Source organism: Periplaneta americana, chromosome 6 (genome assembly GCF_040183065.1).
Source record: "Periplaneta americana isolate PAMFEO1 chromosome 6, P.americana_PAMFEO1_priV1, whole genome shotgun sequence".
NCBI lineage: Eukaryota > Metazoa > Arthropoda > Insecta > Blattodea > Blattidae > Periplaneta > Periplaneta americana.
In genome coordinates, this window is record NC_091122.1 from 152,699,023 (window position 1) to 152,724,250 (window position 25,228).

A 25,228-nucleotide genomic window follows, 5' to 3' on the forward strand; every position below is an offset into this window, starting at 1 on the left:
TCTCTGTAGGCTATCTTTCATAGTTTTCGATTGTTGCTGTCCAAGGCCCCTTATAGACGAAGTCATTTGTTTTTTAATTCATTACACGGCCTTAGATGGCAGTTATTTTAATTTTAAAACTCATTTATCTCATTAAATATCAGTCCTATTAAAATTTTTCAAGGAATAAAACTTATCGAAAATTATTTTTAAAGAAACTTTTGTTATGTAACATTTTTCACAAAAATCAATAATAAGCGAGATATTTCCATTTATTTAATTCAGGCCCCCTTATAACCCCACCTTTTAAATAATATATTTTGAATGCCATATAGCCTAAAATCTAAGTCACAACGAACTTAATTTATATTCCAATTTTCATCGAAATCGGTTCAGCCATTATCGCGTGAAAAGGTAACAAACATACAGACAGACAGACAGACAGACATACAAACAAAAATTTCAAAAAAACGATTTTCGGTTTCAGGGTGGTTAATTATATATGCTAGGACCAATTATTTTTGGAAAATCTAAAATTACCAGAAAAATTTCGGTTACAGATTTATTATTAGCATAGATTTGATAATCCATGTTGAATCTTTCGTACACTACTTTTAACACTTGAATACAAATAATTGATTAAATGGTGATCTTACTCGTGTTAATTGTGTAAGCATGTGCTGTTTCGGTGCTTCTTCACACCATCCTCAGAGCCTACTAGATCTCGGCGTCATCTCGAACTTCGCTGCCTGTTGTGTGGGTGCACAAACATGCTGCATTCAGGACAGTGGTACACAGATTATTCAACATACCCATGAACCAATAACACTACAATGAAGAAGTGAACACAATCGAATACATAGCACAAGAAAATGGTTACAACCCAAACATAATAGACAACATCATAAGGAAGACAAAACAAAAACTCAACAAACACAAAAACACACAAAACACAACACAAACACAAGAACACAAGAAATATATCACACTAACATACGAAAACAAAAACATACACAAGATCGCATCCTCACTCAGAAAACAGAAATACAACATAGCGTACAGAATAGAAAACACACTACAAAGACATCTCAACACACAAACACAAACAAATAAATACAACCACACAGGCGTATACAAACTCACATGCAATAGTTGCGACAGTTTCTACATTGGACAGACAGGTAGATCATTCCAAACTCGATACAAAGAACACATTAAAGCAATAACCAGAGGACACAATACATCTACAAATGCCGAACACATAACTAATGCTAACAATACAACATAAATACAGACATGGAAATCCTACACATACAACCCAAAAACCAAAAACTCAACACACTAGAATAATATGAAATATACAGACACACTAAAACACACCCTGATCAAATTCTCAAACACAGATCAATTTCAGAACACACACACTATTTGACACCACATTTCAACACTGTTTAACAATCGAACGCACCTACACAACAGGCAGCGAAGTTCGAGATGACGCCGAGATCTAGTAGGCTCTGAGGATGGTGTGAAGAAGCACCGAAACAGCTGTAAGCCGCACATGCGTACACAATTAACACGAGTAAGATCGCCATTTCATCAATTAAATAATTTGATACTAATAATAAATCTGTAGCCGAAATTTTTCTGGTAATTTTCGATTTTCCAAAAATAATTGGTCCTAACATATATAATTAACCACCCTGAAACCGAAAATCGCTTTTTTGAAAGTTTTGTTTGTATGTCTGTCTGTCTGTCTGTCTGTCTGTTTGTTACCTTTTCACGCGATAATGGCTGAACGGATTTCGATGAAAATTGGAATATAAATTAAGTTCGTTTTAACTTAGATTTTAGGCTATATGGCATTCAAAATACATTATTTAAAAGGGGGGTTATAAGGGGGCCTGAATTAAATAAATGGAAATATCTCGCTTATTATGATTTTTGTGAACAATGTTACGTAACAAAAGTTTCTTTAAGAATAATTTGCGATAAGTTTTATTCCTTGAAAAATTTTGATAGGACTGATATTTAATGAGATAAATGAGTTTTAGAATTAAAATAACTGCCATCTAAGGCCGTGTAATTAATTAAAAAACAAATGACTTCGTCTATAAGGGGCCTTGGACAGCAACAATCGAAAGCTATGAAAGATAGCCTACAGAGAATGTTTCTGTGTTTGTATGAAGTAATATCGGAAGCTAAATTAACCGATTTGTATAATTAATTATTATTTCACCACTGGAAAGTGTAGTTTTTCTAGATGGACATAATGCTATAATGTTATTACAGTAACTTCTGATATAATATAATATAATATAACATTATATGTAATATTATATAATATAATTTAAGTTATTTGAAGGGTTCAGAACCATAGTGGGCAACGCGCCATTTACTGAATACGTAGAAAACAAGGGTTAAAATTAAGTTATTACCGTAATTCAATGGAAACCTATAACAAGTAAAATAAGATATACACATTAAATCTAAATTATGTCAATCTTCATTAAACTATGGTTGCATGTAATAAAAATTAAGAAACATATAAAGGAATTGTCATTGCACCAAATGAGTGTCTCTGGACCAAAATGATCGCATTTTAATTATTTAAATACAATTTAAATTAAGTATCATATTAAACGATTTATCCTTCTATCAAACACGAATGTTCCCTGGATCAAATGTCCTATTTTAATTATGTAATTACTTTATATTTATTTCTAACGGGTGCAGCGGAGCGCACGGGTACGGCTAGTTATTAATAAGAGAAATAATGAAATTATTTTACTCATACTAAATATTTATTTTTTTTAATTTTTTTTTTTATTTATTTATTTTTTTTCACTATTATTCACTTTTAACTGACGTGTATCATTACTCCTCACTTGTCTTCTGTTACTCTGGGATGAAAATGTAAAAAACGTCGTACACAGGCATTCAAGGGCCATAGATTAGGGTCCAACGCCGCCTCAAAATGTTTTTCGTAGATGTCGACTTTGAAAGATGAGTACATATCGGGATGTCTTGATGTTAACTGTTCAACTCTAACTTCTGGAAACTTATTCTTCAAGAAATCGATGACGTGTTCTACTTTTGTAGCAGGAGATAACCTGTACACGTGCAGTGATATAGTTTTCGGGACACCCTGTAACTGAGGCAGATTACTGCCTTCTTGTTGACAGTTCATTCCAACAACTGTTTTACGTTTAGCATTTCGAAATAATTCGGGCCGGGGCACCTTATTTATTTATTTATTTATTTATTTATTTATTTATTTATTTATTTATTTATTTATTTATTTATTTATTTATTTATTTATTTATTTATTTAATGTAATTCTGTAGACAAGCTGAAAATTTGTCGTCTGGTTACCCAATATAATGATTGTTCAGTATTCCTGAAGTGAAATATTATATAGGAAAATACGAAAAATTAGTAATTTTGGCATAATTCACACATCACTCAGAAAATGAATGAAACATTATTTTTAAATCATTGTCATATTTGGTAAAATTTTGTTATTATTGTAATTTTAAAAGTTGAATAGTGCAGCCAATTAATAACGTCACTGCTTAAATAATGGAATCAATTAAGCAATTTAAAATCCTGCCAGATTTTCGGTTATCGCTTGTCAATAGTATATTTTTCGGCATTAAGAAATTGAAATCTGCCAGGATCAGCCTGAAATCTACTGAGTTGGCTACACTGAATATATTGTTAAAATCGAGCGCTCACAGTTCGCGGGCGTAGTTGTTCCCAGTGTTGTCACTAGATAGCATAAGCACATCAGAGTAGCGCACGCAGTGAGAAAAGAACATCAACTGTCTCATCTGGTGAGCAGTTTAGCCCTCGAACTGTGATTACTGTTTAAAGAACTGTTTAGTCATAGATGTGACCGTGATTTTTCGACCACCATGATAAAATCACAAGTCAGTGATTTTCTACTCGTCACTAATCACAATCTGGCAACCATGTTTGACACAACATTCAGCCCGGTCGGGGCAAGTTACCTGGTTGAGGTTTTTTCCGGGGTTTTCCCTCAACCCAATACGAGCAAATGCTGGGTAACTTTCGGTGCTGGACCCCGGACTCATTTCACCGGCATTATCACCTTCATTTCTTTCAGACGCTAAATAACCTAGATGTTGATACTGCGTCGTAAAATAACCCACAACATTCAGTTCAAACGTGCTTTTTAACCTGATCGGTTCGAACAGTTTTCGAGGGTATTTGACTTGTTCAGTGCAGTTGTTGTCGACTTGTTCTCAATACAAATCTCAATAAGATAGTAACAGTCTTGAAATGTACTTCCTTCTGAACACATTCATCTCGGAAGACGTTATGCTTTTATCGAAAAGTAGGCTATGTCTGATTTTATGGTGTGTAGTGTTGTATCAGGACGAATAGAAGAAATAGTGTACGCACTCTGTGAGTTTACACGAATCCGTCGCAACGCGGCGCTGCTATCGCTATGAGCGTGACTCGGAAGAAGTTCACAGTACTTGTTATGCTGAATGTAGTCTTTTTTAAAAGCAAATTTCTTCCATTTAACCCGGCTATTCGCAACTTATGAAATACTTTTATTGTCCCTTATTCATAGTTAATAGTCTTCTATCAGGCATTACTATTAAGAACGTTTGTAACAGAAAATACAATGGGATCTGAAACGTTGTGAAAGCAATTATAATTTCAGTATTTAAATAATTTTTTCGTAACAAATTGCGAATTCAGGGACAGAAAACAAAACCTACAAAATGTTAGTAGGCTGTATAAAGAGTTGACTGATATTTAACGTGCCTATAAATGAATTAAATTACTCACCATGATTAACTGCCTGCTTCTAATTTTAGTATAACTTGTATAAGAATTTTAACGAGAATATCACCTGGAGTAGCGTTTCTGCTAACGTAAATAGCAATTGGTTGAATTCAATCTTGCATAAATACTAATGCATGTTTTGCTAATTGTTTCTTTTGGACATCAGTCGTGAGATCTCCGAAATCAACAAATTGTCCACTTTAAGGTAATAATTATTAAATTGACTTTCTTCTCTGAGTTTGACCTCAGACAAAACACACATACTAATGCATGTTTTGCTAATTGTTTCTTTTGGACATCAGTCGTGAGATCTCCGAAATCAACAAATTGTCCACTTTAAGGTAATAATTATTAAATTGACTTTCTTCTCTGAGTTTGACCTCAGACAAAACACACATACTAATGCATGTTTTGCTAATTGTTTCTTTTGGACATCAGTCGTGAGATCTCCGAAATCAACAAATTGTCCACTTTAAGGTACTAATTATTAAATTGACTTTCTTCTCTGAGTTCGACCTCATACAAAACACACATATTAATGCATGTTTTGCTAATTGTTTCTTTTGGACATCAGTCGTGAGATCTCCGAAATCAACAAATTGTCCACTTTAAGGTAATAATTATTAAATTGACTTTCTTCTCTGAGTTTGACCTCATCGAATATTACCACTCCGTAACTTTTATTTTCATATATTTCATCATTTCGATAAATTAGGAAAAAAGTTAGGTACAGCTCCTGGTTGTAATTTTCAATGCACTCGCGGTATTTCTGTCTTATGCCTTTTTATAATAAAACAGTCTTATTTTATAATCACGTATTCGGGAAAATGCCTGTCACAAATACGGTTATTTACCCAAAGCTGCCTATTTTTCCGCGGAATCGCTCTGGCCCATTTCTCAAACTCATCTTTTTCTTTGGGAGATGAAAAGAAATGTCCTGTTACACTTTTTCTACTGTATTCCGATCTATAACACAGAACAAAACAGTACGGAATTTTTTTTAATTATTATGTAAACCACCACACAATATCCTTTTGTCACTGGCTAATTCAAAGCACAACAAATTGAAGACAACAACATAACCCTCAACAGCAAAAAGTATCAACAATCTCAAGCAACTTTCCTCATTAAACGCGCGAGAAATTATATTTTCGAGGTATCTGACTTAAGACTACCGATAGATCCTAGCGATCGAAGCGCCATTAGTTATCGGGTCCGACACCGACAATGGGAAAGCATAGAAGTGCGTACACTATTTCTTCTATTCGTACTAAATATTCACCGAACCCGAAATTCCTTTACTATTTAGATATGTTCATTTCTTTTTACTGTTATAATATTGTCAAATACATGTATAATATTTCGATAAATTATAATTAAGCTAATAATGATTTTAATAGACGAGGAGGTAACTTCTATTACACTACAGCTACTAAAACTGTCTTTACTGTCGGTCACGTGTAATGTACATAGACAGCTTAATGGTTATGTTGTAATTTCATAGTTTTAATAATGTAACGTGATGTAATAACCGACTGAAATTAATGACATTACTCATGATTCATCATATATATATATATATATATATATATATATATATATATATATATATATATATACAGAGTGTTTCAAAAATACGGGGCATAATTTCAGGTATGTATTTCCCACATGTAGACAATCAAAATAGTTCATTACAACATGTGTCCGGAAATGCTTCATTTCCGAGTTAAGGTCTTTACAACATTGAAATTCACCGGAACGTTTTTCTTTCCGCAGGTCGTTGTCATTACAGAAGGTGTTCAAAATGTCCACCTCCTGCTTGAATACAGACCTCACATCGATGTCTCATTGACCTGCGAACACGATTCCAAACTCCAGGAGTATTGCGTATGTCCTCAGAACATGCCACAATTCGATTCCGAAGGGATTCCAAATCAGGCACCGGAGACGAATAAACCAATGATTTTAAATGGCTCCACAAGTAGAAATCGAGAGGGTTCAGATCAGGTTAGCGTGGAGGCCAAGCAATTGGGCCACCTCTACCTATCCATCGATCAGGAAACCTTCGATCCAAGTACCGGCGAGCCGTACGACTGAAGTGTGCAGGAGCGCCATCATGCAAGAAGTGAATGTGTTGACGATTGATCAGTGGAGTGTCTTCTAAAACATGAGGTATGGTGTTTTCCAGGAAGTTTGTGTACGCCTGCCCCGTAAGTCTGTTTACAAGTACATGGGGTCCAACTAATCGATCACCAATGATACCGGCCCACATGTTGAGGGAGAACCGCACCTGGTGATGAGATGGAACAGTTGCCCATACATGCTGATTGTGGAAATTTGTTATGCCATCTCGTGTGAACTGTGCTTCATCTGTAAGTAATACTAAGGCAGGAAAGTTCGGATTTACACCACACTGCTGCAAGAACCACTGACAGAACCTAACTCGTGCAGGGTAATCTGCTGGTGACAGGGCCTGTACACGTTGCAAATGATAAGGATACAATTAATACTCGTTCAACAGTCTCCAGACAGTCGTATGAAGAACATTGACTTGCAACGCTACCCTTCGTGTGCTGATAGAAGGAGTCATGTTCACAGCCTCCAGAATCTCCTCCTGTACTTCTGGAGTTGTAGATCTTGGTCGTCCCCTTCCCAAACCAGGAGAGTTAAATTTTCCATACTCGCACAGACGGTAATGGAGACGTACAAATGTCTTCCGATCTGGACATTGTCGCTGTGGGTACCTCTCCTGGTACAAACGACGAGCCAGCGCCTTACTGTACATGAAGTGTATCTCTGCCAGCTCTTGATTTGAATACATGTCGCACACTCTAACGCCTACACAACACTGAATGTAACCTTCGCCTCGGAATGAACTGTCAGAGTGCCCTCTGAATGTCTCCTTTGACGGCAACGACCTGCGGAAAGAAAAATGTTCCGGTGAATTTCAATGTTGTGAAGGCCATAACTCGGAAATAAAGCATTTTCAGACACATGTTGTAATGAACTACTTTGATTGTCTACCTGAAATTATGCCCTGTATTTTTTAAACAACCTGTATATATATATATATATATATATATATATATATATATATATATATATATATAATGTATTTGGTACACGAACTAAAATATCGAACTTTCAAAACATGGAAGTACTACTTATCTTATTGGTGCGATAAATAGTATATAATTGTAAATTTAATATTTTGATTATTATTAAAACACTACATTATGTATATAGTCTACAATAATTTTTCTGAGAAAAAGATATTTGCTGACTATATCATAATCTCAATGTCAGGACTTCTCAACCTTGCTGCATGGACAATTACCACTGAATTCGACTGATTCTACAATTTATTATTGAAATATCGGAATGAAAAAAATCCTACATCCACCGCCTGCTTAACTGCATCCGATGGCTACTTCCTGCATCATTTGCAAATGTCATTCTGCATTCATTGTTGCTGTTTCAGCAGTACGAAATAAAAAAAATTGAAGCCCCAAATCCTTACCATAATAGCCTAATCGTTTCGCTATGTTCATTCATTCATTTAGTGTTCTGCCCAAGGGCAGGTCTTTCACTGCAAACTCAGCTTTCTCTAATCTTTCCTATTTTCTGCCTTCCTCTTTGTCTCCTCATATGATCCATATATCTTAATGTCGTCTATCATCTGATATCTTCCTCTACCCCGAACTCTTCTCCCGTTCACCATTCCTTCCAGTGCATCCGTTAGTAGGCAGTTTCTTCTCAGCCAGTGACCCAACCAATTCCTTTTCCTCTTCCTGATCAGTTTCAGCTTCATTCTTTCTTCACCTAGTCTTTCCAACACAGCTTCATTTCTTATTCTGTCTGTCCATTTCACATGCTCCATATCCACAAGTGCTTCTGGTCGCTTCTCTTTACTTCGTCTTAATGTCCATGTTTCTGACCCATATAATGCTACACTTCACACAAAGCACTTCACTAGTCTCTTCCTTAGTCCTTTTTCCAGAGGTCCGCGGAAGAAGCTCCTATGTCATTGCTATCCTCCTTTTGACTTCTGACAGCAGCTCATGTTACTGTTTATAGCATACTCCAAATATTTGAAGCTGTCCACTTGCTCTACTGTCTCATTTAGAATTCGTAAGTTTACCTTTTTATTTTTCTTCCTATGAACATGGTCTTCGTATTGTTTGCATTTATCTTCATCCCATACTGCTCACAGCTGTCATTTAGCTCCAGTAGCATATTCTTTAGTATCATCTACTCTTCTGCTAACAACCCATAGCATCAGCAAATCTTATGCACTTTATTCTTAATCCTCCTACTATCTTTCGCTATGTACTTACTTACTTACTTACTTACTTACTTACTAACTTACTTACTTACTTACTTACTTACTGGCTTTTAAGGAACACGTAGGTACATTGCCGCCCTCACATAAGCCCGCCATTGGTCCCTATCCTGAGCAAGATTAATCCAGTCTCTATCATCATATCCTACCTCCCTCAAATCCATTTTAATATTATCTTCCCATCTACGTCTCGGTCTCCCCAAAGGTCTTTTTCCCTCCGGCCTCCCAACTAATATCTTTCGCTCTGTAGACCCTAATAATTTTTCACGAATCCCTCGTGGATTTTCAGCTTACCAATATCTGTCGTTATGTTTCTTTTAAAAAACTCACAATAATAACTGGCTTCATTTCCCATTAAAATATTGTTGAAGTTTGGATCATTCTAAGCATTAACGTTCTATTTCAATCTAAATCTAATATTATAAAACATTATTATTATTATTATTATTATTATTATTATTATTGTTGTTGTTGTTGTTGTTGTTGTTGCTACTTTCACCATTTTCACCCTGGCCTTCATTATCTTCTGATTAGAAATGAATACCAGTTCGCTTAAATTGTCCTCCTTGTATATCAATTTATTTTGCTTTACATTTTTAACCAAGTAAAATGCTGTGTAGAAATGATGTTGAGTTGTTGCTGCTACGAAAACAAACATGGCGCTACTGTTGATGATGATTATTATGATTGTGATTATGAAGATGTTACTGCAATATTATTTATATTTTCCTTGTTGTTCGTAGCTTCTGTTTGTCTTCATTTAAGAAACACAGAATTTCAAGACAATAAGATGTAATGCACTATCTGAGTTTCTCCTCTCACATGCCTCTGTCCCACTTCTCCTTTCTTTCTCATCTGCTTCTCATATTTCTTATGAGAGTAGTTTAAGCTTACATTACTTAATTTACAAGCAAACTTCTCACAAAAATAATAATAAGCAACTTCATAAACATTATCACTCTAATTAACTCTTTTTATGATAATGCATAAGGCACACCGCATATATTTGCCACAAGACGTCTATAAAGATGAAGTTTTAGTTATTTATTTAAAAATGCTATATCAACTGGAGGAGGAAATTAACCGCAGAATAAATATGGGAAATACCTGTTATTATTCGGTAGAGAATTTTTTTTCATCTAGTCTGCTGTCAAAAAATCTGAAAGTTAGAATTTATAAAACAGTTATATTACCGGTTGTTCTGTGTGATTGTGAAACTTGGACTCTCACTTTGAGAGAGGAACAGAGATTAAGGATATTTGAGAATAAGGTTGTAGGAAAATATTTGGGCTAAGAGGGATGAAGTTACAGGAGTATGGAGAAAGTTACACAACGCAAAACTGCACTCATTGTGTTCTTCACCTGACACAATTGGGAACAGTAAATGCAGACATTTGAGATGGGCAGGGCATGTAGCACGTATGGGCGAATCCAGAAATGCATATAGAGTGTTAGTTGGGAGGCCGGAGGGACATTGACTTTTGGGGAGGCCGAGACGTAGATGGGATAATAATATAAAAATGGGTTTGAGGGAGGTGGGATATGATGATAGAGACTGGATTAATCTTGCACAGGATAGGGACCGATGGCGGGCTTATGTGAGGGCGGCAATGAATCTGCGGGTTCATTAAAAGCCATTTGTAACTAAGTAAGTAAGAAAATAAGTAAGTATATGAACTGTACGATTATCGAGCTTCAGTAAAATTGGAATTAACGAAATAGTCTATTTTGGCTAGAATAGTCCGACGGTTCGCCATGGGATTATCTGTCATTCGCCTTAAAGCAGGGAAAAAGCCGTTCGGTAATAATTAGAGTCCTGCGTTTGGTTACCTAATGCCTCCGAGCAACGTGCAACATTGTAGGTATGTGTGGAGTATAGCGCAGCGTACACACTTCAGGTCTGTTGTTCAGTGAACATGTCAAAACAAAACAAAGCTAACCGGTTGGAAATGAGTGCTCCAATAGAAGAATTTGGTAGCGAGCACTTCAGTAGGAAAGAAGAAAAAGGAAGTTTATCAGAAACATGGAGAAATTTGTCTTTTGAAACACTTAAAATGTTTACAGTCGCTCGATGTAATGTAGACCTATAGAGGCTCGTAAAGCAAGTAGTCAGTGTAAATATAGTAATTTATATTTTGTTGTAGTTTATTGTATGATTGTAATTTTCATAATTTATTTATATATTTATTTATACATGTCTACATACATAGGCTGTGTCCAGTTACAAAGTTCACGTGTGAAACAAGTAGCCCTAATCATAATTAATTTCTGTAATCTCACCATGATGACAAGATAACATAGGATAACGGACAAATCACCAACCCTGTCTCCTGGGCGGAGTTGGATTCTACAGGGTGTTAAAGAAAGTATCCAATATTTTAAGAGGTGATGGTATGCATCAGAACAAGAAAAAAATGTCTAACCTCCTATGAACAAGTGTTCAGATCTCAGAAAGTATGTGTTGTAGAACCCATGTTTGTTAGATATATATATAATATATATATATTTGTTTTGATGCATACTAGCATCTCCTAAAATATTGGATACTTTTTTCTTAACACCCTGTATAACCATAACTTCCGCATAAAGTTTAACTTCTACATCTGGGGCGAAATGATCACAAGTTTATGCTATGACCTTCGTTGTTATGGATACGTAATTAGTAGATCAATACTCGTATGTTACAAATGTTTAGGAAGGTTAGACAGGAATATAATAATTTTATTTGAGCTAATGTTTATTGACAGACAGATTGGTAAAATTTTCGGTCTAAACCTTTATTTCTGACTTGTTACATTCTTATGCTGGTAGTAATTCATTTGCCGTCTCCGTACACTTGGTTACAGGCCCACGCTGGACGGCATCCCCACTCTGAAACAGAAAACGAAATAACTTGAAATCATGCTTCGTTCAGTGTGAAAGAATTGTAATAGATATCATACGTCAATTGAAGTGTTCAGAGCCATAGTGGGCCAAGCGCCATATATTAAAGACGTAGAAAACAAGGGTTAAAATTAAATTATTACCATAATTCAATGGAAACATATAGCAAGTAATATAAAGTATACACATTAAAACTAAATGATTGTCAGTCTTCATTAAACTATGGTATTCACTCAACTTTAACCCTTGCTTTCTTCGTTTTTAATAAATGGCGCTTGGTCCACTATGACTCTGAACCCCTCAATAATGGTAGTTCCACTTTTTCTGAGTATAATAATAATAATAATAATAATAATAATAATAATAATAATAATAATAATAATAATGTTTTATTTTCGCTGGCAGAGTTAAGGCCATAAGGCCTTCTCTTCCACTCAACCAGCCTTAATCAATACAATACATATTTAAATTACGAATATTTACACTATACTTAAAAGGTTCTCCAGCGATATTCTTCATTTAAGTTTTAACGACTAGTAGACTATATACAGGGACATCATTTTATTTTTACTAACATTTTTAATGTTAACCTGGCTATACCTTTAGAGAACCGGAAACGCCGTTCGCTACCCCCTTCCACGACTGGAGTTCGATGATACTGGCGTAAAACACAAACAAATCACTTTACTAGGTATAGGAGGAAAGAAAAGTACTTCATCCATTTACGTAAACTAGGAAATATCGCGATTTTGAGTTCGATAATTTTCATTAGGTTTTGTTTAATCAAAATACAGTACAGTATTAACAATAAGTGTTTTTACTCACGAACTGAGCTATTCATGCGAACGTATTCATTATACAGTGTATATTATACTGTCTACAGCACATTAGCGTACAATATAGAGAATGAAGTTAAATTGAAAAATAATCATAATATGGATATTTAAACACATTTTTGAAAATAGTGGCCGTTCATTTCGATACAGGCTTCAGTTCTTTTGTGCATATTTTCGCACCATAGACTATTGCATCTAATTCCAATTGCCAGTTTCGTCCTTCATACTAGTAACTCATGTTGAAATAATTCTGTACCTACTCTATAAAAAGAGTAGCTTATGTACTGTAAATTCAATCTTCACTTCTGCCCGAGCCGCACAGATAAAATTACTCAGACATGCTATCTACTGTCCGTCCAAGTGGTTATGCCGCAGGATCGTAGAAAGGGGGGAAATCACGTGACAGTTAATTACTTAACGAGGCCCTTTTATTTAAGTTATTTTAAACAGTTGTATAATATTACGTAAACGTCCAATTCCTAACAGAAATTAATGTTTTCAGAAAAGAGTTGAGACAGCCCTGCTTTTACAGAGGGGCGTGCAGAAGCAGGTGGGGGAAATCGGGATGCGACGTAGGCAAACGGACAGTACCTGTGCGAAAATATGATTCAATATTGAAAGTTCTTTCGTCACTGGAAAACGCGAACATATTTCTGGAACGTACTATACTCAATAACTCAGTGCTGTTTACTATATGCGGCCTTGATTCTGTCTGGGGAACAGTTGAAACTTCATTAGTAGAAGGGGTGGGAGTGCAGTACATTCAAAAACTCAGATACAATAAAAACTGAAGTAAAAATAAAATGATGTCCCTGTATTTATTTAAATTTAGATAAACTTATAAGGTAAAGTAGTAACTTAATTTATGAGCTAATTTAATCCAATCAATTATAATTAATTTGAGATTTGAGATAGCTAGTAAAATGATGAAAATTAATTTAATATAAGCTTACTAGAACTATGTTACAGGGAGAAAAAAAATATATATAGATCTAAAATATATTTCTATAAGGAGAATATTAATGTAATTGTAAGACAGAGCATACTGTCATTTAGTATACATTGCATCCCTTCACATTTTAGACCTAATATACTTCTTCTTCTTCTTCTTCCTCACAAGGTTTACGCCTTTAGACCTGTTCCGAAGCTAACTAAACTGGTCGCTCCATCTCCTCCTTTGTCGTCCAACACTTCTTCTTCTTGAAGGTTTATAAAGTATAGCTTGCCGTCGATACCTTGAAGGAGGCATTCGTAGGACATGTTCTTTCCAGCGTTTTTGATACCTCTGTATTTCTTCAATAATGTTTTCTTCCATCAATTGCTCTCTTATTACAGTATTTTTAATCCTATCTCTTCTACTAATTCCCAACAATGGTCGTAGAAACCTCATTTGGGCTGCTTCCAATCTTGTCCTTTCTCTGGTTCTTAGTGTCCACGTTTCACTAGAGTACATCAACGCTGGTTTTGATATAATATTGTGGAGTCTTTGTTTTATTTCCGTCCTCATTTTTTTTACTAAAATAACGTTTTATACATCCATTTAATCTATTATACGTTTCAATATTCTCCTCAACATCTACCTTGGTATTCAAAATAGATATTTTTGACCCCAAATATTTAAATGTTGAAACTTGTTCTGTAATTTCTCCATCAATAACTATTTTATACATGGAAATGAAATAGCAGATACCCTGGCAAAAAGAGGTACAACAATGATATAGAAACGAAGCCAGGCATTTTTTTCTTTCATTCTATAAAACAAATCATCCACAACAAATTTCGTTCAATTCAGAAAAAATAGGGGATGAAATTAAAGGAAAATCATTGGGAATAATATTTCGAAGAAATTCCACAAATACCATAAAAATCTGATGTCACTTTGTTTAGATTGGTGACAAGGTATGACTGTTTATGAAGCCGTCTAGGCCTACACAGAATATGAACATTCAATACACCTTCCTATAGCCTATGCAACACCAAAAAAGAAACGAATGTGGAACATCTTAAAATATTTGCAGCTGTAGAGAATGAGGATACCTTAGTACCAAAGTATTGGAGTGCAAGAATACTAATGGCTCCGTTTCCAAACGTCTAGAGGGGCACACAAATTGCCTTTTAAAACCTATGGATAAAAAAGGACATAGAATTCACAGAATCCTGATAATTCCTGAAAACATCTTTGTTTTATTATTTTGAATTTGTTATTGTTTTTACAATTACAGATGTGATTTTTTTATTTTTTTAATATATTTTGCACATAAACAGTAAACTCTTCCATTGTCAATTGACCGCCCTTTATGTGGTTGTCAACTTTTCAAAACAAAAAAGGAAGATTTTTTATCGATTTTTAGTGATACATGCTTTCTTAATTTCTATTAATAAGTTACATATTAAAGGATTACACATACAACCATTGTACACACACTCACATTTTTGTGTCCTTAGTAACTAATTTTTAACGATACTTTCATATTTTGAAACAGACTTGCTTCATTTAGGAATTACTGTTATTTTAATACATTAAAACGCTCTTTGCAGTGCATGTCAAAATGTATAACAATTTGAAGCTCTGAATTTATCAGTTCTGGTGAGCATCTGTTTCTCACATCAATCCATTTGTTCTTCGTCATAGAAAACACACGTTCCACAAACTCATTCGATCCAGGTATGCTCAGTATGAAACATATCAGTCGGGAAATATTTGACACTTTTTGCTGTGGCACTAATTTGAAGAATTTGACCCCTTAGACACAACATCACCATCTTTAGCAATACAGCCAGTAATCAACTATCGGCACTATATCTATCGATAGCAGTATCGAATGTAGCAATGAGTGATCTCTGCGACTATCGATTGTAAGCAATGGAGGGATCTCTGCAATAGTACCAACGTGAAAATATTTTCAAAATCTAAATCCCAGCGATAAAAGAACAAAATAATATAAACTGTTACACAGTATTTTACTATTACCCAGCGCCAAATTCGAAATAAAGGGAGAAAGTGATGTATGGGGGAATAAAAACGTAAGGCCACATTAGCATCCAGAAAACGTAAGAATACGGGGAAAATGTACAACCTGGAAACCCTAGCCCTCTATTATTTGGACTCTTCCAGTGATGTCATAATTCCCTTGACAGTATCTAATATATATCTCACAGTCATGCAGTCAAGTTTATGATTATGTAAAATGCATAATTTAGATACTATCTAAAAATAAGTTTACCAAGCCACTCTAACATTACTTACGGCCTTGTGGAGCTGCATCAGTCACGTAGAAAACCTGAAACAAAAATGTTCTTGTGAAATGACGAATAGCATATTTGAAACGTAATACACAGAGTTATTACAAAACAATTAACACAGTCTAAATAGATTGAGCAATCAAGATTAAGTAAGCTGGTATGGAATGTAACAAGAGCGGGATTTAGTCTGTGCACATGGATTGTCTGTTGTTCATATTCGACAAAATAACATTTTAAGGCGACACATTTTCAGTTGGTTATTTAACGACTCGGTATAAACTACTGGGTCATTTATAGGGACCGTAATGTTTTGGTGATAGGGATGCGCGCGAAATTTTCCTGAATTGCTTTCTTTGTTATATTTACTCTTCTAGATACATAAAATACCATATTTAAGCTAAATAAACTAGCGCAATAACGCGAAATTTGTATCATTTTGCGAAACATGTTAATAACCACTAAATATACCCCATCTATTGCAAAAACTACTTCAAGTGGTTAATTAAATGAGAAGGTCGAGAGTGTTGGTGGGTTAATTGAGGAAACGGCAGTACTCCGAGAAAAGTCTTTCGCAATGTCTGCTTTTCCACCACAAATTTCATCACGACCTACCTCAGATCGCCGGGATGGACGATCAGCTCTAAGGCACAGAAACACATTAACATTAGTATTTAAAATATATGCAGTGGTTAGTATTTATTTTCACGTTTAATTTGCTGCGATGATAAGAATCATATCTACATATATATATATATATATATATATATATATATATATATATATATAATTTGAACTGGTAATGGAAATTACGGGAAAACAGCTGAACGGATTTTAATAAATGATCCCTCATTTTGAAGCTTGGAACCCAACGTTTTCCAGAAAAAATTGTAGTTTTCAGTGAAATGTAAATTTTTCAACATAATTTTCTTATTTCCTATAATCCATCTGTCGTCACTAATTGCATTTCAGAATAAAACAAAACACACACACTACAGTAAACAATATTACACGAAGGCCATGACCTGCAAGAATGCTGACATATTTAGAGGTCAAATTAAATTGATTATAAAAAACTTCAAAACTTACTAAAAATAATTTACAGGTCTGATTCCGTGATGTGTAATTTTCTGAGTACAGCTGTGTATTGGATATTAAAATCTACAAAACTTGAGGTGGTTTGATGACATTATTACAATTAGAAATGAAATATTATTATAGTTAATGCCTTGCTGTGACTATTTTTCATTAATTATACATATTAATCCTATATTGATGATATGAAAGTAAAACGTTTTGGGGTTATATAAGTAGATGTAGAGAATATCTTAAATTATAGTGGCGGATATATAGTATATACAGTACATGTTACTGAAAACTATAAAACTTACGTAAGATAATATTGTTAATATTGTTATTAAAAATCAAATATTTTTATAGTTATTAATCAAGTGGGGTTGGGTCTTTATCGTATACTTAATAGCGGTGTGGTGTAAATATTTTTATGCGTGATTCTCTTCAGTATTGGCTCGAGAGAGCGCAAAACTTACAGTTCCTAAGGAAAAACCAAAAGGTATTACTTACTGATAAAATAAGAGGCCTACAAGATTTTGTAGTCTCACGATCATTTCAGCAAGATATTTTAGCAGGGTCAAATGATTTTACCCTCTACATTTCAAGGTAGTTTACGAAACATGCAGCAGCTATACCAAGGTGCTATGTCTATTGTTCGAAAGCATAACAAACCTGACATTTTTTTTAACTTTCACCTACAATCCGCAATGACCTGAAATAGCTACTGCTTTACTTCCACATGAAAAACCGACTGATCGTCCTGACATTGTTACTTGCGTTTTCGTGTAAAAACTATAAAAGCTGAAAGGGTAAAGGTTCAAGTAAAGTATTTGGCATAAAAAACCATTCAGAGAGAATATGGTTCATTGTTATGGAAGCAAATAACTTTCAGAATGTCTGGTATTCTTCATTGAAAATAAATCTGAAATATGTTTTTTTGAACGTCTAATGAACTTAGTTTGCAGCATTTGCTGCACAAGCCACTAGTTATACTAGAAATCTGGACAGTCCGTCTAATTTTAACTGACATTTAACAATGCCGTATCAACTGTGAGGTTATGTGGTACCGGTATATCTGCTGATAGCGGGTGATATTTTGCAGAGATGATCACAAGCATTCGCCATGTTACTATCTGATATTTTCTTAAGAGATGAATCGAATAACACTTCTATCTTCTACATTTTTTAAGCTAGAGACGTAATTTTTTGTGTACATAAACATTCTGTTATTAGTATTAATGCCACTAACTTTCGGTAGTGTCAGTTTTATGGTTTTTGAATTATGTAAATAAAAATGTACTTTTTTCAGAATGTACCTCCTACCACAAAACAAAAGTTACAGGCCTGAAAAACATTGTAGAGTGTCTTTAACATGCAGGTAATTTAATAGCAGAAATATAATTTGAATTTTAAGTGTATCAGTCACCTGAAAATATTCAATCCAGTCAGTTTACAAGATTTTATATTTTTATGTCCGAAAAAAATATACAATATACGAGCATATATATAAAGAAGAGACTTTATTCTCCATGAGTTTTCTTTTTTCAGTTAGGGTCTACATATACAGGGTGATTCACGAGGAGTTACCGCCACTTACGGAGGTTATTTCCGAATACATTCTGAACAAGGATGTCATATAAACATGTGTCCTAATCTCAATATTTTCAGAGTTAGACTAATTTGAAGTTGTTAATAAAATACCTTTTTTTCTTTAGTGTTAATGGTAAAAAAATATTACAAATAGGAAATGAACTAATCGGAGGTATCATTTCTTTAATTGGCTGTTGTTCTAAATCTAAAAATATGTTGTGAATTTTATTACCTTGTACAGATTTTCTTTCTCAATTTTTAACTAAAAATTGCATTATTCTTACACATTTATCACAATTGTTACAAAACATACGACTTTAGGAATGTGTTTCTTTACAGTTTAAGTCTGCATCTGATGTACAGTCTTAAAGAATTTACATGAGTGGCTTGATTTGTAATAATTGTTGTGATAAGTGAGTAAAAGAATGTAATTTTGTAGTTAAAAATCGAAAAAAAAAAAAATCTGTACGAAGCAACTATGGAATTCACAACACATTTTTAGCTTCAGAATACTAGCAAATTAAAGAAATGATACTTCTGAATAGTTCATTCTTTATCGGTAATATTTTTACCCTTAAAACTAAAGAATAATGGTATTTTACAAACAACTTCAAATTAGTGTAACTCTGAAAATATTGAGAATAGGACTTATGTTTAGGGCCCATATGATTTTTTTTGCTCAAAATGTCTTTGGAAATAAGCCCTGTAAGTGGCGGTAAATCCTCGTGAATCACCCTGTATAAGTATGACATTTTTCTTTATGAACGTCGGAAGATTGGTCCTCGCGTTACTCTGTTCTAGTAGTTGGATCAATGATGTAGTCTACTGAGGAATTGGGAAGGATAACAAGTATATCATTCCTTGACAAGACCCTTCTAATGATACTCCATAGGCTTCCTTGTACAATGTGTAATATTCCTATCTTAAAGCAGTAGCAATTAACGATTAAATGTTATAATACCAGGTGTTTCTCAGCATCTCAGATCAGATTCCCAAATATATATATATATATATATATATATATATATATATATATATATATATATATATTTGTTTTTAAATTATGTACCTTAGCCAAAAAAACGCCCTGCAGCTTTTCTAACCATAATTTTCAGAAGATAAGTAAAAACTTTGACTTCTTAGCATGAAAGTAACGTGATTTCTGTGCTGATATAGGTTCTAAGGTTTTGGGACTTCAGACCCTGCGGTTTATAGGGTAACTTATCTGAGGTTAAGGGCTGGTTCTTTCAGGGCAAAATCTTCCGCCTATCAGTCACTCAATGGCAGTCGGAAATTATTGGAAAAATTATCTCCTATAAGGGCACATAACGAAATATTATGAACCTAAGTGCGTACACACATCAGACGTGGTCGTGGGTCCGGCTGTCGAAAGCCAAAACCACGCCAAGATTACTGATAATTATTAATTTTTTTCTGTTTTAACACGAAACACATAATAAAATACCTTTAAAACTTGCTGCATAGATCCCTGATGGGAGAGGCAATAGTTTGGTCTCTTACCTGAAGAATCATCATCAGGATGACGAGAAATAAGAACAGCATTGGAATTCCTGACATTTTGCTGGTCGAGATTAACGCTTAACTGAAAAGAAAATTAAAAAATTACATTATATTTCGCTCCAGATAATGTATACGTATAGCTGATGTTATTAATTTTTTATATTATTGTTTGCAGAATTAGTTTAGATTTAAAATTAGGTTTTTTAACTCATACCTTAATGGTTGATACGCCTAATAAATACTGCCAGGATTCACATACAAATTAATATTTTAATTATCAGTTGAAAGTTATTTTTATGCATGTTTTGAACATTTGTGATTAATTTACTACGTTAATCATATATATATATATATATATATATATATATATATAATTTGAACTGGTAATGGAAATTACGGGAAAACGGCTGAACGGACTTTAATGAGTGACCCCTCATTTTCATGCCTGGCATCCAAAGTTTTTCGGAAAAATAGTAGTTTTCAGTGAAATGTCAATTTTCCTACATAATTTTCTTATTTTCCAAAATCCATCTGTTGTCAGTTTTGAGAACTAATTTTATTGAATCACGCCCGACTTGATTGAATTTCAGAACAAAACACACACTACAATAAACAATAGGCTATTACACGAAGGCCATGACCTGCAGGATTGCCGACATATTTAGAGCTCAATTCAATTTGTTATTAAAAACTGATTCTGCAGTGTATAATTTTCTGAGTACAGCTGTGTATTGGATATCCAAATCTACGAAACTTGAGGTGGTTTGATGACATTATTACCGTTAGAAATTAAATATTATTATAGTTAATATCATGATGCATCTATTTTTCATTAATTGTACATAATATTGATGCTATATTGACGACATGAAAGTGAAACGTTTTGAGGTTATGTAAATAAATATGTAGAGAATGTCTTAATTTAGATCTTCATTTCTATCATTTACTGAGTGGCTGCTATATATAACTACAAAACTTAAGTAAGATAATAATATTGTTATTAAAAATCAAATATTTTTATACTTATTAACCCAGTGGGGTTGGGTCTTTTTCATATACTTAATGGCGGTGTGTGTAGATATTGATATGTGTCATTGTCTTCAGTATTGGCTCGAGAGAGCGCAAAAATTACAGTTCCTAAGGAAAGATCAAAAGGTATTACTTACTGATAAAATAAGAGGCCTAGAAAATTTTGTAGTCTCCAGATCATTTCAGCAGGATCTCTTAGTGGGATAAAATGATTTTACGCTGTACATTTCAAGTTCTACATGCAGCAGCTATACGAAAATGCTATTGTTCGAAAGCTTAGCAAACCTGACATTTTTTTAACTTTTGCCTACAATCCACAATGACCTGAAATAGCTACTGCTATCGTCCTGACATTGATACTTGCGTTTTCGCGTTGAAACTCAAAAACTGAAGCTGGATAGGTTCAAGAAAAAGTATTTGGCCGAAAAAAATCCATTCAGAGGGAGTATGTTTCATTATTATGGAAGCAAATAACTATCAAAAAGACAAGTATTCTTCATTGAAAATAAATCTGACAAATTTTTATTTGAACGTCTAACGAACTTAGTTTGCAGCAGCATTTGCTGCACAAGCCACTAGTTTTTTTCTATATTTCAGGCATTTCTGCATTTAATAGGTAGTACATATACTCGTATTGTTGTGCCAATTTAAGCACTTAGTAACGAAAGTAACGAATTTAAAAGACTCGAAACGTCGTAGGTAACGAAATTAACACATAGTCTACTATTGTGCTTCACTCATTTAATGTTGGTGCCCCTGCCTGAGCTGTGGTGGCCAGTAGTCAGAGATTACATAATGCGAATCTAATGCAATCTAGAAGGCTGGGAAGGAATTTGGCTGTGCGTTCATTGAACTGAAGATTAGAGAGTTTAAGAGACAAGTCTGATGACAGACCGTAAGGTGGCTGAAATGTGATTGTTTTTTCATTATGCTTATAAATAGTTAATTATTAAGTTGTAACTAAAAAGCAACGAATTATTGTTTCACATTTTCACGAAGAAAAGTGAATGGGATTCTGATTTCTACTGATATTAGTGGAAAGTTATCTGGCATATTAAAAAAATATTTATTTATTTATTTATTTATTTATTTATTTATTTATTTATTTATTTATTTATTTATTTATTCATTCATTCATTCATTCATTCATTCATTCATTCATTCATTCATTCATTCATTTATTTATTTATTTATTTATTTACTTATACAAGGTAAACAGGAATAAGCGGAATCCATCAATTTAATAGATTAAGTTTGGCATTTAATAATTTGCTGAACTGAAATAAAAATTTGTCTAAAATTTGAACAGGTGACATCATCAATACCTTACCTAACTGTAGTGAAAAGGAAGAAAAATTACGTTATTAAGTTGAAATATACGAACGCATAGCATATTTATCGGCTCATAGGTTACACTTGCCCCCCAGTCCTGGGGCTAATGTAACCTAGTACCTTTCTGCAGCAAAAATATCAGAATATGTTTTATGGCAAGTGGATGTGAAAGAACATTACATTCTCTATACTTGTAGAATGAGAATTTTATATTTTGGGCATTTAATACACTGCAAATATTTAAATGACGAAATGACACACAAACTAAATAAAAAGCATTCTTTATGTTCCTAAGAACTTTTGTTTAAGACAAATTGAAAGAATCAGAAAACACATAGAATCAGAATTCTATATTTTTGGCGCGAAAAAGTTTCCACTCAAGAATATTATGTGAAGTAGCTTCTAGTAGCATGAACATTCGATAGTTGGCGCCAGTTTAAAAAAAAGAACATCTTTACGTTTAATGGCATGAGTTACACTTGCCCCAAATTTATATTTACCCCGGTTCAACTTATTTATTTATTTATTTATTTAGTTATTTATTTATTTATTTATTTATTTATCTAATTATTTAGCCACCGGCGTGGCTCAGTCGGTTAAGGCACTTGCCAGCCGGTCTGAAGTTGCGTTCGGGCGCGGGTTCGATCCCCGCTTGGGCTGATTATCTGGTTGGGTTTTTTCCGAGGTTTTCCCCAACCGTAATGTGAATGCAAGATAATCTATGGCGAATCCTCGGCCTCATCTCGCCAAATATCATCTCGCTATCAACAATCTCATCGACGCTAAATAACCTAGTAGTTGATACAGCGTCGTTAAATAACCAACTAAAAAATCTATTTATCTATTTATTTATTTATTTGTTTATTTGTTTATTTATTTATTTATTTACTTACTTACTTATTTACTTACTTATTTATTTATTTATTTATTTGTTTATTTATTTATTTATTTATTTATTTATTTATTTATTTATTTATTTATTTATTTATTTATTTATTTATTTATTTATTTATTTATTTATTTATTTATTTATTTATTTATTTATTTATTTATTTATTTATTTATTTATTTATTTATTTATTTATTTATTTATTTATTTATTTATTTATTTATTTATTTATTTATTTATTTATTTATTTATTTATACTGAACTTCCTTTACACTCCACCAGATCAAAAAATACATACCGGTAATCAGTAAAATTTAACAAAAAGTGAGAGTTAAAAAAATGCTAGTGATGGAAATATGTCTTTGGATAATATTTTCATTCTTTTACAAAACCATTTGTGTTAACAATACCAGAAACCAATAGTGTAGTGAGAAGAGTATTTAAAATAATAAATTATGTGTAGATATATGACAAAAACAACTTCCACATTAACACAATCGAAGCCATTGTCATTTTCAATACGTTTCTTGTTACAAAGTACACGAAATTTCATTACAAAACCCTAAGCCCTTAGCTCGACTACACTCTGCTGAAAAATACAATAATACAAATCTCTAATGTGAAATTAAATTTCTTTCTTCACCTTGCTAAGATAGCAGCGATGATTATCATGTTAAATAGGTGTTAATTTTTATATAAATATTTATTTTTTGTGAGATTAAAATATCGTTTTGTTTGTTGCGAAAATCCTTATAAAATAAATAGGTTATGTTGTAGCACTAATATGCTCTATGCGTTATTTTTTCCACTATTTTCACTAGAATTATGACCTAGCATCACTTTAAATAACTGAAGGCCAAGTTTAAGAAATTAATCCTTTTTCTTTTCTTTTGAAATTCTAAATCTGGAACCCTACTCTATTACTAAATTAATAATGCACTTATTTCCTTAACATCCTGTAAATATATAAAAATTTAAATAATTCCAAATAGCGAAATATTACATTAAAATTAAGTAACTAACTTGCTATAAGATAACTACATGGACACAGAACGGTTTCAAAAGCCATTTGTACAGCTTATACGGTTACAAACCTGTAAAATTTCGACGTCAAGTAGCAGCACTCGATTAATGACGTCTTACTGCTTTGTAATTTGTCTTTATATACCATATTTTCCGTTTGCTAAATCACCTTGACAACGCATTCATCCGTGTACTTTCCAGTACTTACCTAGGTGTTATTTTTTTTCGGGGTATTAAGAATTTATTATTCCGGAAAGGTCCCGCTTATCTGTATTAAGAACTTAAATTGCTTGTATTTCAAATTTAAGACAAGGAAATCGTGAATGACTTAATACTCCTGTTTTCCTCTAGATAAAAGTACCGTTTTATTTCAAATACATTGTGATCCGTTTGGGAAGGCATAAAATAAAAACGTGATAAAAATGAGAACTGTTGCTATTTACTGTTAAACAATTTGTGCATGCATTCTAGAAGAATGGACGTAAATCCCGAAAAGACAAAGTATATGATTACGTCTCGTGACCAGAATATTGTATGAAATGGAAACATAAAAATTTGAGATTTATCCTTCGAAAAGGTTAAAAAAATTCCAATATCTTGGAGCAACAGTAACAAATATAAACGACAATCGGGAGAAAATAAAACGCAGAATAAATATGGGAAATTCCT

The 25,228-nt window shown here is 33.3% G+C and overlaps 1 long non-coding RNA gene across 1 annotated transcript; it reads right to left on the reverse strand.

Annotated features, from left to right (window-relative positions):
- Nucleotides 1-11,894: 11,894 nt before the first annotated feature.
- LOC138701936 (uncharacterized) lies at nucleotides 11,895-24,748 on the reverse strand. The gene is made up of 4 exons (XR_011332727.1): nucleotides 24,631-24,748; nucleotides 20,287-20,368; nucleotides 16,109-16,142; nucleotides 11,895-12,013 (listed from the first exon to the last, which is right to left on the reverse strand). It is a non-coding gene; the product is annotated as an uncharacterized lncRNA (long non-coding RNA).
- Between the last annotated feature and the right edge of the window lie 480 nt (nucleotides 24,749-25,228).